The following is a 10,684-nucleotide window of genomic DNA, read 5'->3' as shown; positions in this document are numbered from 1 at the left end:
CTCTCCTCTGAGAATTATGGGTTGTTTCAAAATGGGAGTTTCAAAGAAAGCTCCTATGGGATCTGGACTTGGGCCACTCCTGGAACAGTTTGTTTCAGCTGGTTCATGACACTGCTTGCTGCCACCTACATAGACAGGAAACATCGTTTGGGACTGAAATTTACAAGCCCCTTGCTCATCAATCGAAGTGCTAGATCCTATCTCCTGGAAGCTGATGTCTATTGATAAACGCAATACTGAGGTGTACACACAAGATCCATAAATGCTGTTGACCTACTGAAAACAGCCAGCCCAGATCTCTGGACTCATATAAGCCTGAAGAAGGTACTGGTTGTAACCTGCTCATGCCAAGGAAATCCAACATATAGCCATGTCTCAAAAGTGAGCCATACAGAGTTGAGAGATATGACCACATTTTCATGTGTAAACAACCCAAGATCATTGAGGAAGAGGGTAAACAAAGTATTTTCAGTGTGTCTCCTGGGAAACTAGCAGATGGATGTGGCCCTAAAATCTCCCTTCAGCCCCTCATGTAAATCAGACAATGGCATAAATGACCAGCAGGGCAGACTGTGTCATATTATGGATAGAAGTTCGGGATTGCTGTGAGACTACCTGGGTTCAAATCCCCCTTCAAACACCAAGATTTCTTTTAGAAATTAAAGAAGGGGACTTACCTAACTTACTAAGACTCTTTGAGTCTTCATTTTCTCATTCAAAAAATAGACACAGTAATAATACTGTTGGGAGTTTTAAAAAAAGATAATTCACGTAAATATTTAGCATAGTTCCTGGCACACTATGAGAGTTCAGTAAACACTAATTGTTATTGTTTATGGGGCTCAGTGAACCCATAAATCCATGGCAGATTTCGGCTCCTGCTTCTAATTCCAAAGAGTGTGACTCTTTAGGCTTCCAGAATCCTAATATAAACTGATATCTCCCACCATGGAAATACAATGTCCAGTCCCTAGGGGACTGGATTTTCCAATCATATCTGGGAACATATTAGAGTTCTCCAGAGAAACAAAGCAAATAAGAGATACAGAGAGATAGATAGGTGATGATAGATAGATGATAGATAGATAGATAGATAGATAGATAGATAGATAGATAGATAGATAGATAGAAATTGAGTGTGAGGAATTGGCTCATGCAATTATGGAAACTAAGAAGTCCCAAGACCTACAATCAGCAAGCTGGAGACTCAGGAGAGCCAATGGTGTAATTCCAGTCTGAGTCCAAATGCCTGAGAACCAAGAAAGCTGATGGTGTGTGTTCCAGATCGAGACCCAAGAAAAGTTAATGTTTCAGTTTGGATCCAAAAACAGGAAAAGATGAATACCCTAGCTCAACAGTCAAGCAGTAAGAGTTCCTTTTTACTCAACCTTTTTGTTCCATTCAAGCCTGCAATTGATTGGATGAGGCCCACCCACATTGGGGAGGGCAATCCACTTCACTCAGTCTACCAATTCAAATGTTAATCTCATCGAGAAACACCCCTAGAGACACACTCAGAATAATATTTGATCAAATGTGTGGGCACTCTGTGAGTCAGTCACAAAATTAATCATCACAGGGGACATAAACTAAACTCTCGCTAGCCAAAGTGTTGCTGCTCAGTGGACCAGCAGCACTGCCACCTCCAAAAAGCCTGTTAGAAATGCAGAACCTCAGGCCCAACCCCACCTGATGAATCAGAATCTGCATTTTAACAAGATGCTCAGATGATTTATATGCACATTAAAATTTTAGGAGTGCTAAGTTAAAACATTAAAAGCTGTGGTTCTCAAAGTGTGGGCCTTGAAGAAACAGTAGCATTGGCATGACCTGTGAGCTTGGAATCTGTGATGCAGATTCATGGGCCCTACCTCAACTTAACTGAATAAGAATCTCTGGGAATGAGGCCTAGGAAACTGACTTTTAAAAAGCAAGTTCAAGTTTGAGAACCACTGAGTTACAAGTAGGGTCGCTTCTCTATAAGGGTCACATGACCTGAGGTCTGAACAATAGGACAGTCTTTCAGACCAATGACTTTTTTCTCTTAAGCTGATAAATTTGACTCCACCATTTTTCTCCTCTCTGAACTCTTTCATGCATATGACCTTTTTGCTAGTCACTTGTTTGGGAGGATACTGTCATGAGGTCTTGCTGGATATCCCAGGTGATTCAAATTCCTATCAGCTTTAAGCTCTGCAGCCACCATTCCCACCTCCCAGAAATGACCAGTCTCCACAAGGAATTTCCAACCTGACCAAGGAAGGGTATTGGAGTCAGATAGGGAGAAAGAAAGGTGTCTGGTATGGACATTGTATAGGAGATGAGAGGATTCTAAGAACCTCTAGCCCCACAACTCAAGATAAATTATGCCCCCCCCAAGCACACACACACACATACACACACACACACAATGTTTATATGTTCTCTGAATAAAACAGAAGGGGTTGATTGTGACCCCAACCCCTCCCACACATACCCAGGTGTAATTCTGTTAGCAGAGTTCATCATGTCTCCTGCCTTTCTAGAGAAGAGACCAACTTGAGTGATCTAGAAATACCTGGATCTGGGGTTATCTTTTTATTGGCCCATAAAAGATATAAGACTTAGCATGACTGAGAATTTTTCAAGGACTTTATTGTTTTAAAATATAAAATATTACTGTTGTTTGTGGGGAGTTACTTAGAAATTGCCCTGATATATTTCTGACAACTGGTGTATGTAAATGTATGTACATATTTACATATGTATGTACCTATTTATGTGTGTATTTCTTTAATAATATTCATAATTTGCACTGTGAGTTTGTTTTTCCTGTTATGCACTCTCCTTAGGCCCTGGGAACTGTGAAAATCGAATAGTAATCTTAAAGCCAATGCTAGGCCCATGGGGTTCATTAAATAAGTGGGAGGTGGAAAGTAAAGGTGGTGGATCCCCAACGTTTGTGACAAATGCACCAGTTTTCTGTAAGGAGATCTCAGGGGCTCCAAGAAGATGGCTAATCCCTTTGCCAATAGGTTTTGATCCCTACTAAAATTCAAATACTCCTGGGCTTTTACTCTTTAGTTATCAATCACATCTATCTCAGAATTGGTCCATATAAATAAATTATTCAACAAATATTTTTTGAGCCCTGTGCCAGGCACAAGTTTAAAGGAGAAGTTGGAAATTCAAGAGGTAGAAGGATTAAGAGAGAATCCCAAAGAGGAGCTGGGGTAAGGAAAAAGGAAGACTGAATTCCTAGGTTCCTTCTTGCCTGGAAATCTCATTTATTCATTCATTCAACAAATATTTTTTTAGTACAATACTGCCCTCTTATTTGTGGTTTCACTTTCCATGGCTTCAGTTACCTGTGGTCAACCATGGTCTGAAAATATAGAATGGAAAACTCCAGAAATAAACAATTCGTAAGTTTTAAATTGCAAGCTGTTCTGTGTAGTGTGATGAAAGCCGTTCTGCTTCTGCCCAAGATGTGAGTCATCCCTCTGTCCAGTGTCTCCATGCTGTATGTGCTACCCACCCATTTGTCGCTTAATAGTCCTCTCAGCAATCAGATCAACTGTCTCAGTATCACAGTGCTTCTGTTCAAGTAACCCTTATTTTATTTAATAATAACCCCAAAGAGCAAGAGTAGTGATGCTAGCAATTCAGCTATGCCAAAGAGAAGCCGTAAAGTGCTTCCTTTAAGTGAAAAGGTGAAAGTTCTTAACTTAATAAAGAAAGAAAGAAATTGTATGCTGAGGTTTCTAAGATCCACAGTAAGAATGAATCTTCTATCTGTGAAATTGTAAAGAAGGAAAAAGAAATTCGATCTGGTTAGCTGAGACAGAGAAAGACAGACCACATTCACATAACTTTTACTATAGTATATTGTTATAATTGTTCTATTTTATTATTAGTTATTGTTAATGTCTTACTGTGCTTAATTTATAAAGTAAACTTTATCATAAGTATGTATGCATAGGATAAAACATAGTATAAACATAGTATATATAGGGTTCAGTACTATCTGTGGTTTCAGGAATCCACTGAGGGTCTTGGAACATATCCCCCACGAATAAGAGGGGATTGCTGTATCTACTATTTATGAGACACTAGGCATTAGATATAGAACAATGAATATGAACAAAACAGACAAAAATCCCTGTCTACATGAATCTTACATAATAGTAGACATGAAGTAGTAAGGAAAATAAATATATAGTATAATAGATTGCTATAAACACCATGGAAAACAAATTAAGCAGGATATGGAGATAGAGATATCAGGAGTTGCAATTCTAAAGAGGGGCAGAGAAGGCCTCATTGAGAACGTAGCATTTAAGCTAAGACTTAAAGACAGTGAGGGAATGAGCCATGTGAATAGCTTCAAAAGTAGAGGGACACAACAAGGGCAAAAGTCCAGATGTAGGACAGTGGCTAGCATGTCTGTAGAACAGTGTGGAAGCCAGCGTGACTGAAGCAGAGTGAGCGAGGGAGAGGATGGCAGGGAATGAGGCTGAAGAGCTAATGGCAGAGCTAAAGGTCAGATCATGAAGAACTTGCAAGCCAATGGAATGATTCAGGCTTTTACTCAGAGTGAGGTGGGAAGCTATTGGAGGGTTATGAATAGTGACAGATCAGATCATTTAAATTAAAAAAAAAAAAACAGTATATGTCTATATAATGGGAAAACCAATCAAACTGCATTAAAGTATGAAATGAAAAGCAAAATTTTCTTTCATCTTTTCATTTTCCCCACCAGTTCTCCAAAAATAAACACTGTTTACATATTTTGAATAACCTTTAAGAAAAAAATAATACACACATACTTGTGTGTGTCTATGGAGACATATTTCCTTTCTTATTTACACAAATGGAATCATACATTTTATACAGTCCATAGTTTAGAGATTTTATCCATATTGGTCCATATAGATGTATCTCATCTCATTTTTAATGGCTGCCTAGCACTACACTATTGTAATTTATTAAACCAATTCCTTACTAACGGATATTTAGGTTGTTTCTAGGGTGGGTTGTTTTGTTTGTTTGTTTGCTGTTATAAACATTGCAATGACTATACTAATAAATGCCTCTTTCGGCACAATAATAATGATAGCTAACATTTATTGTGTGCTTACTGTGCTACGTAAGTGGAATTGCTAGGTCAAGGATACGTATTAGGTTGGTGCAAAAATAATTGCGGTTTAGAAGGTTAAAAACAATTGCAAAAACCGCGATTACTTTTGCATCAATCTAACATATTAAAAATTATACAGTTGATCATCAATAAATCAACGAACTACAAGTGCTGGCGAGGATGTGGAGAAAAGGGATCCCTCGTGCACTGCTGGTGGGATTGCAGATTGGTGCAGCCACTATGGAAATCAGTATGGAGGTATCTCAAAAAACTGGAAATAGAACTACCTTATGACCCAGAAATTCCACTTTTAAGTATCTATCCAGAGAAATCCAAAACACTAATTCGAAAAAAATTTATGCATCCCTATGTTTATTGCATCACTATTCATAATAGCCAAGACATGGAAACAACTGAAAAGCCCATCGATAGACGACTGGATTAAGCAACTGTGGCACATTTATACAATGGAGTATTACTCGGTCATAAAGAAGAATGAAATCTTACCATTTACAATGATATGGATGGACCTAGAGAACATTATGCTAAGTGAACTAAGTCAGATGGAAAAAGACAAATGCCATATGGTCTCACTTATATGTGGAATCTAAAGAATAGAATAAATGAACAAATTAATCAGAAACAGTCTCAGAGATATAGAGGAAAAACTGAAGGTTGCTGGATGGGAGGGAGGTAGGGATGAGGGAGAAGGTGAGGGGGTTAGAAAGCACAATCGGTAGCCACAAGATTGCCACAGGGATACAAAAGAAAATTTGGGTAATGTAATCAATAATGTTGTAAAGATTTTGTAGGGCATCCAATGGACACTTGTCTTATTAGAGAGACCACCTCATAGATGGTGTAGGTGTCTGACCACTGCAGTGTACACTTGAAGCTGAAGCTGAATAATAATGAATGTCAACTATAATTGTATATATATATATATATATATATATATATATATATATATATAGTCACAGGATATGGAGTACAGCATAAGAAATAGAGTCAGTAGAATTGTAACAGCTATATATGATGTCAGAAGGGTAGTAGATTGGGGGAGGGGGGTTATCATTTTGTGAGGGGTATAAATGTCTAATTGTTTTGTACACTAATTTAAAAAAAACCTTAAAAAAAGTATACAGTTGACCCTTGAACAACAGATTTGAACTATGCATGTTCAATTACATGTGGAATTTTTCAATAAACACACAGTTGGCCCTCCATATCCCTGGGTTTCACATCCATGGATTCAACCAACCACGAATCAAAACAGCATTTTTAATCTTGCACTGCGAATCCATGGATGTGGGGGGCTGACTTAAGTTATACATGGATTTTCAACCATGTGGGGGTTTAGCGTCCCTAAACCCCAAGTTGTTCAAGAGTCAACTGTAGCAGCTAAATTGCCTGTTTCCCTATACCCTCATCAACACAGGATAGTATCAGCCTTTTAAAATATTTTTCAGTATGTTAGGTGGAAAAAGGGCATCTTGTTGTTTTGTTTTATATTCATTTGTTTAGGAGCAAGGCTAAACATCTTTTCATGTGTGTATTTTCTATTTGTACTTCTTTTTCTGTGAACTGTCTGTTTATATCATTTGCTTGTTTGTCTTTGGGTTTTTAGTAATTTTCTTGTTGATTTGTCTGAGCTTTTTGGAAATTAAGGAAATTAGCTGTTTGTCATAAGTGTTGCAAATACCTTGTTGCAGTTTGTCACTTGTCTTTGGACTTTGTTTATGTATTTTTTTTTTGCTGTGCAGAAGTTTTATATTTTTATGTAGTCACATTTATCAATTTTTAAAAATAATTTCTGGACTTGTCACATGCTTACCAAAAGCCTTCCCCTTTCCAGGATTATATGTATTTAAATTCTCCCATATTTTCTGTTAGTACTTTTAAGTTTTTGTTTTTCACATTAAAATCTTAGATTCATCTAGAATTAATTTTTATGTAAAAATAAGTTAGAGAATTCAGCTAGCCCTTTATACAAATACAATTTTCGAATAATCCATCTTTTCCCCCATTGATCTGACATGCTATCTTTAAAGTATACTAATTCTCCACGTGTATTAAGGATTCTTAATAGACATTGATTTTTTTCTGGAGAACCCAACTCTATTAAGGTAGCATCATAACATGTTTGAATATCTGATGTACCTTGCTCTTCCTCAAACACTCTTTCCAGAATGTTTCTGACTTTTTATTTATCCTTTTCCCCTTGAGTTTCAGTTTTCCCTTTTGCCATCTCTTCCTCACCAAGAATGGCAGCTATTCCCATAGCTTATCCATACCATCTGGATGTTGTTCATTCATTCAACAAATATTTACTAAGTATTGCTGATTGACAGATACCATGTTAGAGACTAGAGATATAATGATGCATAATGATACAGTCTTTGCCCTCATGAAACTCACAGTCTACTGGGAGATACAGATAAGTCAACAAAACAACAAGATACATACAAAACAATATGGTTGATCAATTTCCTGAGAGATGCAGAAATACTCTGCATACCTGACAGAAAATTAACTAACCTAGACTCAAGAGGAGGGAAGAGGTCAAGAAAGACTTGGAGTAGGAGACTGTGGGGATAGAGCCAGGAGTGCAGTTTCCAGGCTCTCAGCCTCACGTGGAAAGGTGCTGGCTCAGGTAGTAAATGGCCATCAACTGTGATTGGATGGTCATCAGCTGTGGCTAGTTGGCCATCAGCTATAACCAGTGAGCCATTGGCCACTAACATAACTGCTGTGGCTACGCTAGCAGAAAAATGGGGGCTAGCAAGAAGATGGTGGCTGGTAAGTGTGGATTGCAGTTAGCACGGTGGAGTGCGGGTTGCAGATTGCAGAGAAGTGGCCGGCATGTTGCGGATAGTGTGGCTCCTGTTTCCTATGTCTCCAACCCAGCCACCAGGGAGAATATAGTGTATGACTCCTCTATCTATGGCTCCGTGGGTGTTCCTTTTTGGCCTCACCATGTCCTGCATTCTTATGTGGGGAGCGGGACCAAAGACCCCGCATGATACCCTACGTGACAGTGACACACTAGCTGGCTGACCCTTGAAAGACTAATAGGATCAAACTAGATGGAGGGGAAAGAAATGGGAAGGGGTTCCGGGGAGAGGAAGCCCCTTGTGCAATTGATCAGAAACATAATGAGTTCAACATATCACAAGGAAGAGTTAGTTGTGGCTAGATCATAAGGTGGGTGGGAAGTGTTGGCTTGGGTGGAAGATGTGACATACCCGGAGATGCAGGAGTTGGGTCTTGTCTGGAGGGTCTTGAAAGCTGTGCTAAGTTGGCTGGACTTTACCCAGTGAGCAACAGGACTCCATTGAAATGTTTTAATCAGAAGAATGACACGGTCACATTCTCATTTTAGAGTGATCGCGCTGGCTGCAAGATGGAGAATGGGTGGGAAAAGGGCAAAAATTGAACAGGGAGGTGCGTGAGAAGATTTATGCAGTCAAGTAACCCAGATGAGAAATGCTGGTTGTCTGGACTAGGGTAGTGACTATGGAGGTGAAGAGAAGTGGATGCTTTGAAAGATGTTAAAAGTTAAAATTGACATGGTGAGAGGGAGGTATCAGAAATGCCTTCCAGGTTTACTGAACTAGGACATAGAAAGAGAAATAGGCTTGGGAGGAATGTGAAAAGACAGTGGGTACTGAGGAGTGCCCAGTGTTATGAACCTATTCCTTCCCCTTCCTGCATCAAAATTGATCTATCCTGTGTCCCAGTCCATCAAGAGCTCTGTCCTAACTTTTTAATTTACACTAGGGTGTTACAAGCTAGCTATTCTTATCATGCACAGGGAACATTTTCATTTGGCAGCTACTTTTAAAGCTTTCATCGATAGAAGTGATTCTAATAATGGGAGTTTCAGGCAGGCCAACTGGGGAAGAGATTTTTGGCAGGAGGGCTTCAAATTATAGTTGACCTTTGAACAACACGGGGTTAGGGGCACTGACCTCTGTGCAGTCAAAAATCTGAGTGTAACTTTTGACTGCCCCAAAATTTAACTAATAATAGCCTTACTGATAACATAAATAGTTAACTAACACATATTTTGTAACACATATTTTGTAACACATATTTTGTATGTTATATATATTATATACTGTATTCTTACAATAAAATAAGCTAGAGAAAAGAAGTGTTAAGAAAATCATAAGAAAGAGAAAACACATTTACAGTATTTATTGAAAAAATTCTGCATATAAGTGGACCTGTACAGTTCAAACCCATGTTGTTCAAGGGTCAACTGTATACCATAGTCCACAGCCTACTCCCCAAAGCAGGTCCTAGTTCTGTATTACCCTAAAGGCAGACTTGGCTTTGTCTCACAGCATGAACCAGTATAAGGTGGAGGTAGGAGAGCTGTGCACCTTCGACTGGTCAGAGACTGGTCCAGACGTCAGCAGAAATAAGTCACATACCTAACTGGAATAAACTGTCCATCCTGGTCTAGCCTCCCAAATGTCAGGTTCCATCTTCCTCAAAAGGATTGTGACCTTAGGGGTCTGCAACAAACACTCCTAGGAGACAGCAGTTATTAGATGAGCCCATCAATGAGCCATTGAAACCAAGCACAGCATTTACTGCAGAAAGAAAACTGGCATTCTGGATTCCAAAGGAGGGGGGCAGCCTGACATCAGAGGAGAGGAATTTGCGTCGTCATGGCAACCATTAGAGTTATACTGTATTGTTTGTACCCAGAATTTAAGAGATTATCCTTGGGCTAAAGAAAAGGAAAGTGTCGCCCCTTCCACTTCAACATCACCATCTCAGGACACGTGCCACCTTCCTGTGAGGAATTTTTATTTGTTCATTTGTTTTATGTCACTTGTGTACTTATTGATTTACTAATCTGCCTTCTTCCATTTTTTTCTATTTTTCTTCCTTCCCTGCATCTGACCAGCACAGCAAGAAGGAGCCATTTGTCTTCCCGCAGATGGTGCCAGTAAATCAAACTTCTGGCTGGTGGAAACTGGGGCCCTGGAAAACCTCCCAAGTTGTGAAGTGTCCTTCCCATGCCTTAGGGCTATTACCAGTTGACCCTGGGAGAAAGCGGAGGTGGGGGGGAAAAGAGGGCCTCTGGGAAAAGGCTCTCTGTTCAAAAAGATGACAGAAAATTAGGCACTTATGGAACCCCGCAGGTCATTTTCCCAGCCCAAGTCTGTATTGGGTTATTAGGTAGCCTTGGCATCTTCCCTTCTGAGATAGCATAGTCTCAATCTGTAAGCGTTAGGCAGGGTCACTCAAGGTACAGCCTTAAAGGCGTCAGACTTGGTAAATGGGGAAAGACCTTTTATGAACCTCACATAGGCAGGTAGGCATTCCCTCATCATCATGTGTTTCTTCCCATGTAACAGAAGGGCAAACTGAGACAGGAGAGGTACACCCAGCCAAGTTTTTTTTTTTTTTTTTTCACCCAGCCAAGTTTTCAAAAAAGTGAATCAAAGAAGGATCTGGAAACAACACAGTGCTTATTAATTTCCTGGCTCCGGTTAACCCCTCTTCCCATCGATAGCACTGACATCACCTAGCTTTTTAATCCTGAGC

This window comes from Rhinolophus ferrumequinum, chromosome X (assembly GCF_004115265.2).
Source record: "Rhinolophus ferrumequinum isolate MPI-CBG mRhiFer1 chromosome X, mRhiFer1_v1.p, whole genome shotgun sequence".
Taxonomy (NCBI): Eukaryota; Metazoa; Chordata; class Mammalia; order Chiroptera; family Rhinolophidae; genus Rhinolophus; species Rhinolophus ferrumequinum.
The sequence above is the reverse complement of the archived record's forward strand: the minus strand, read 5'-3'. Positions refer to the sequence as shown.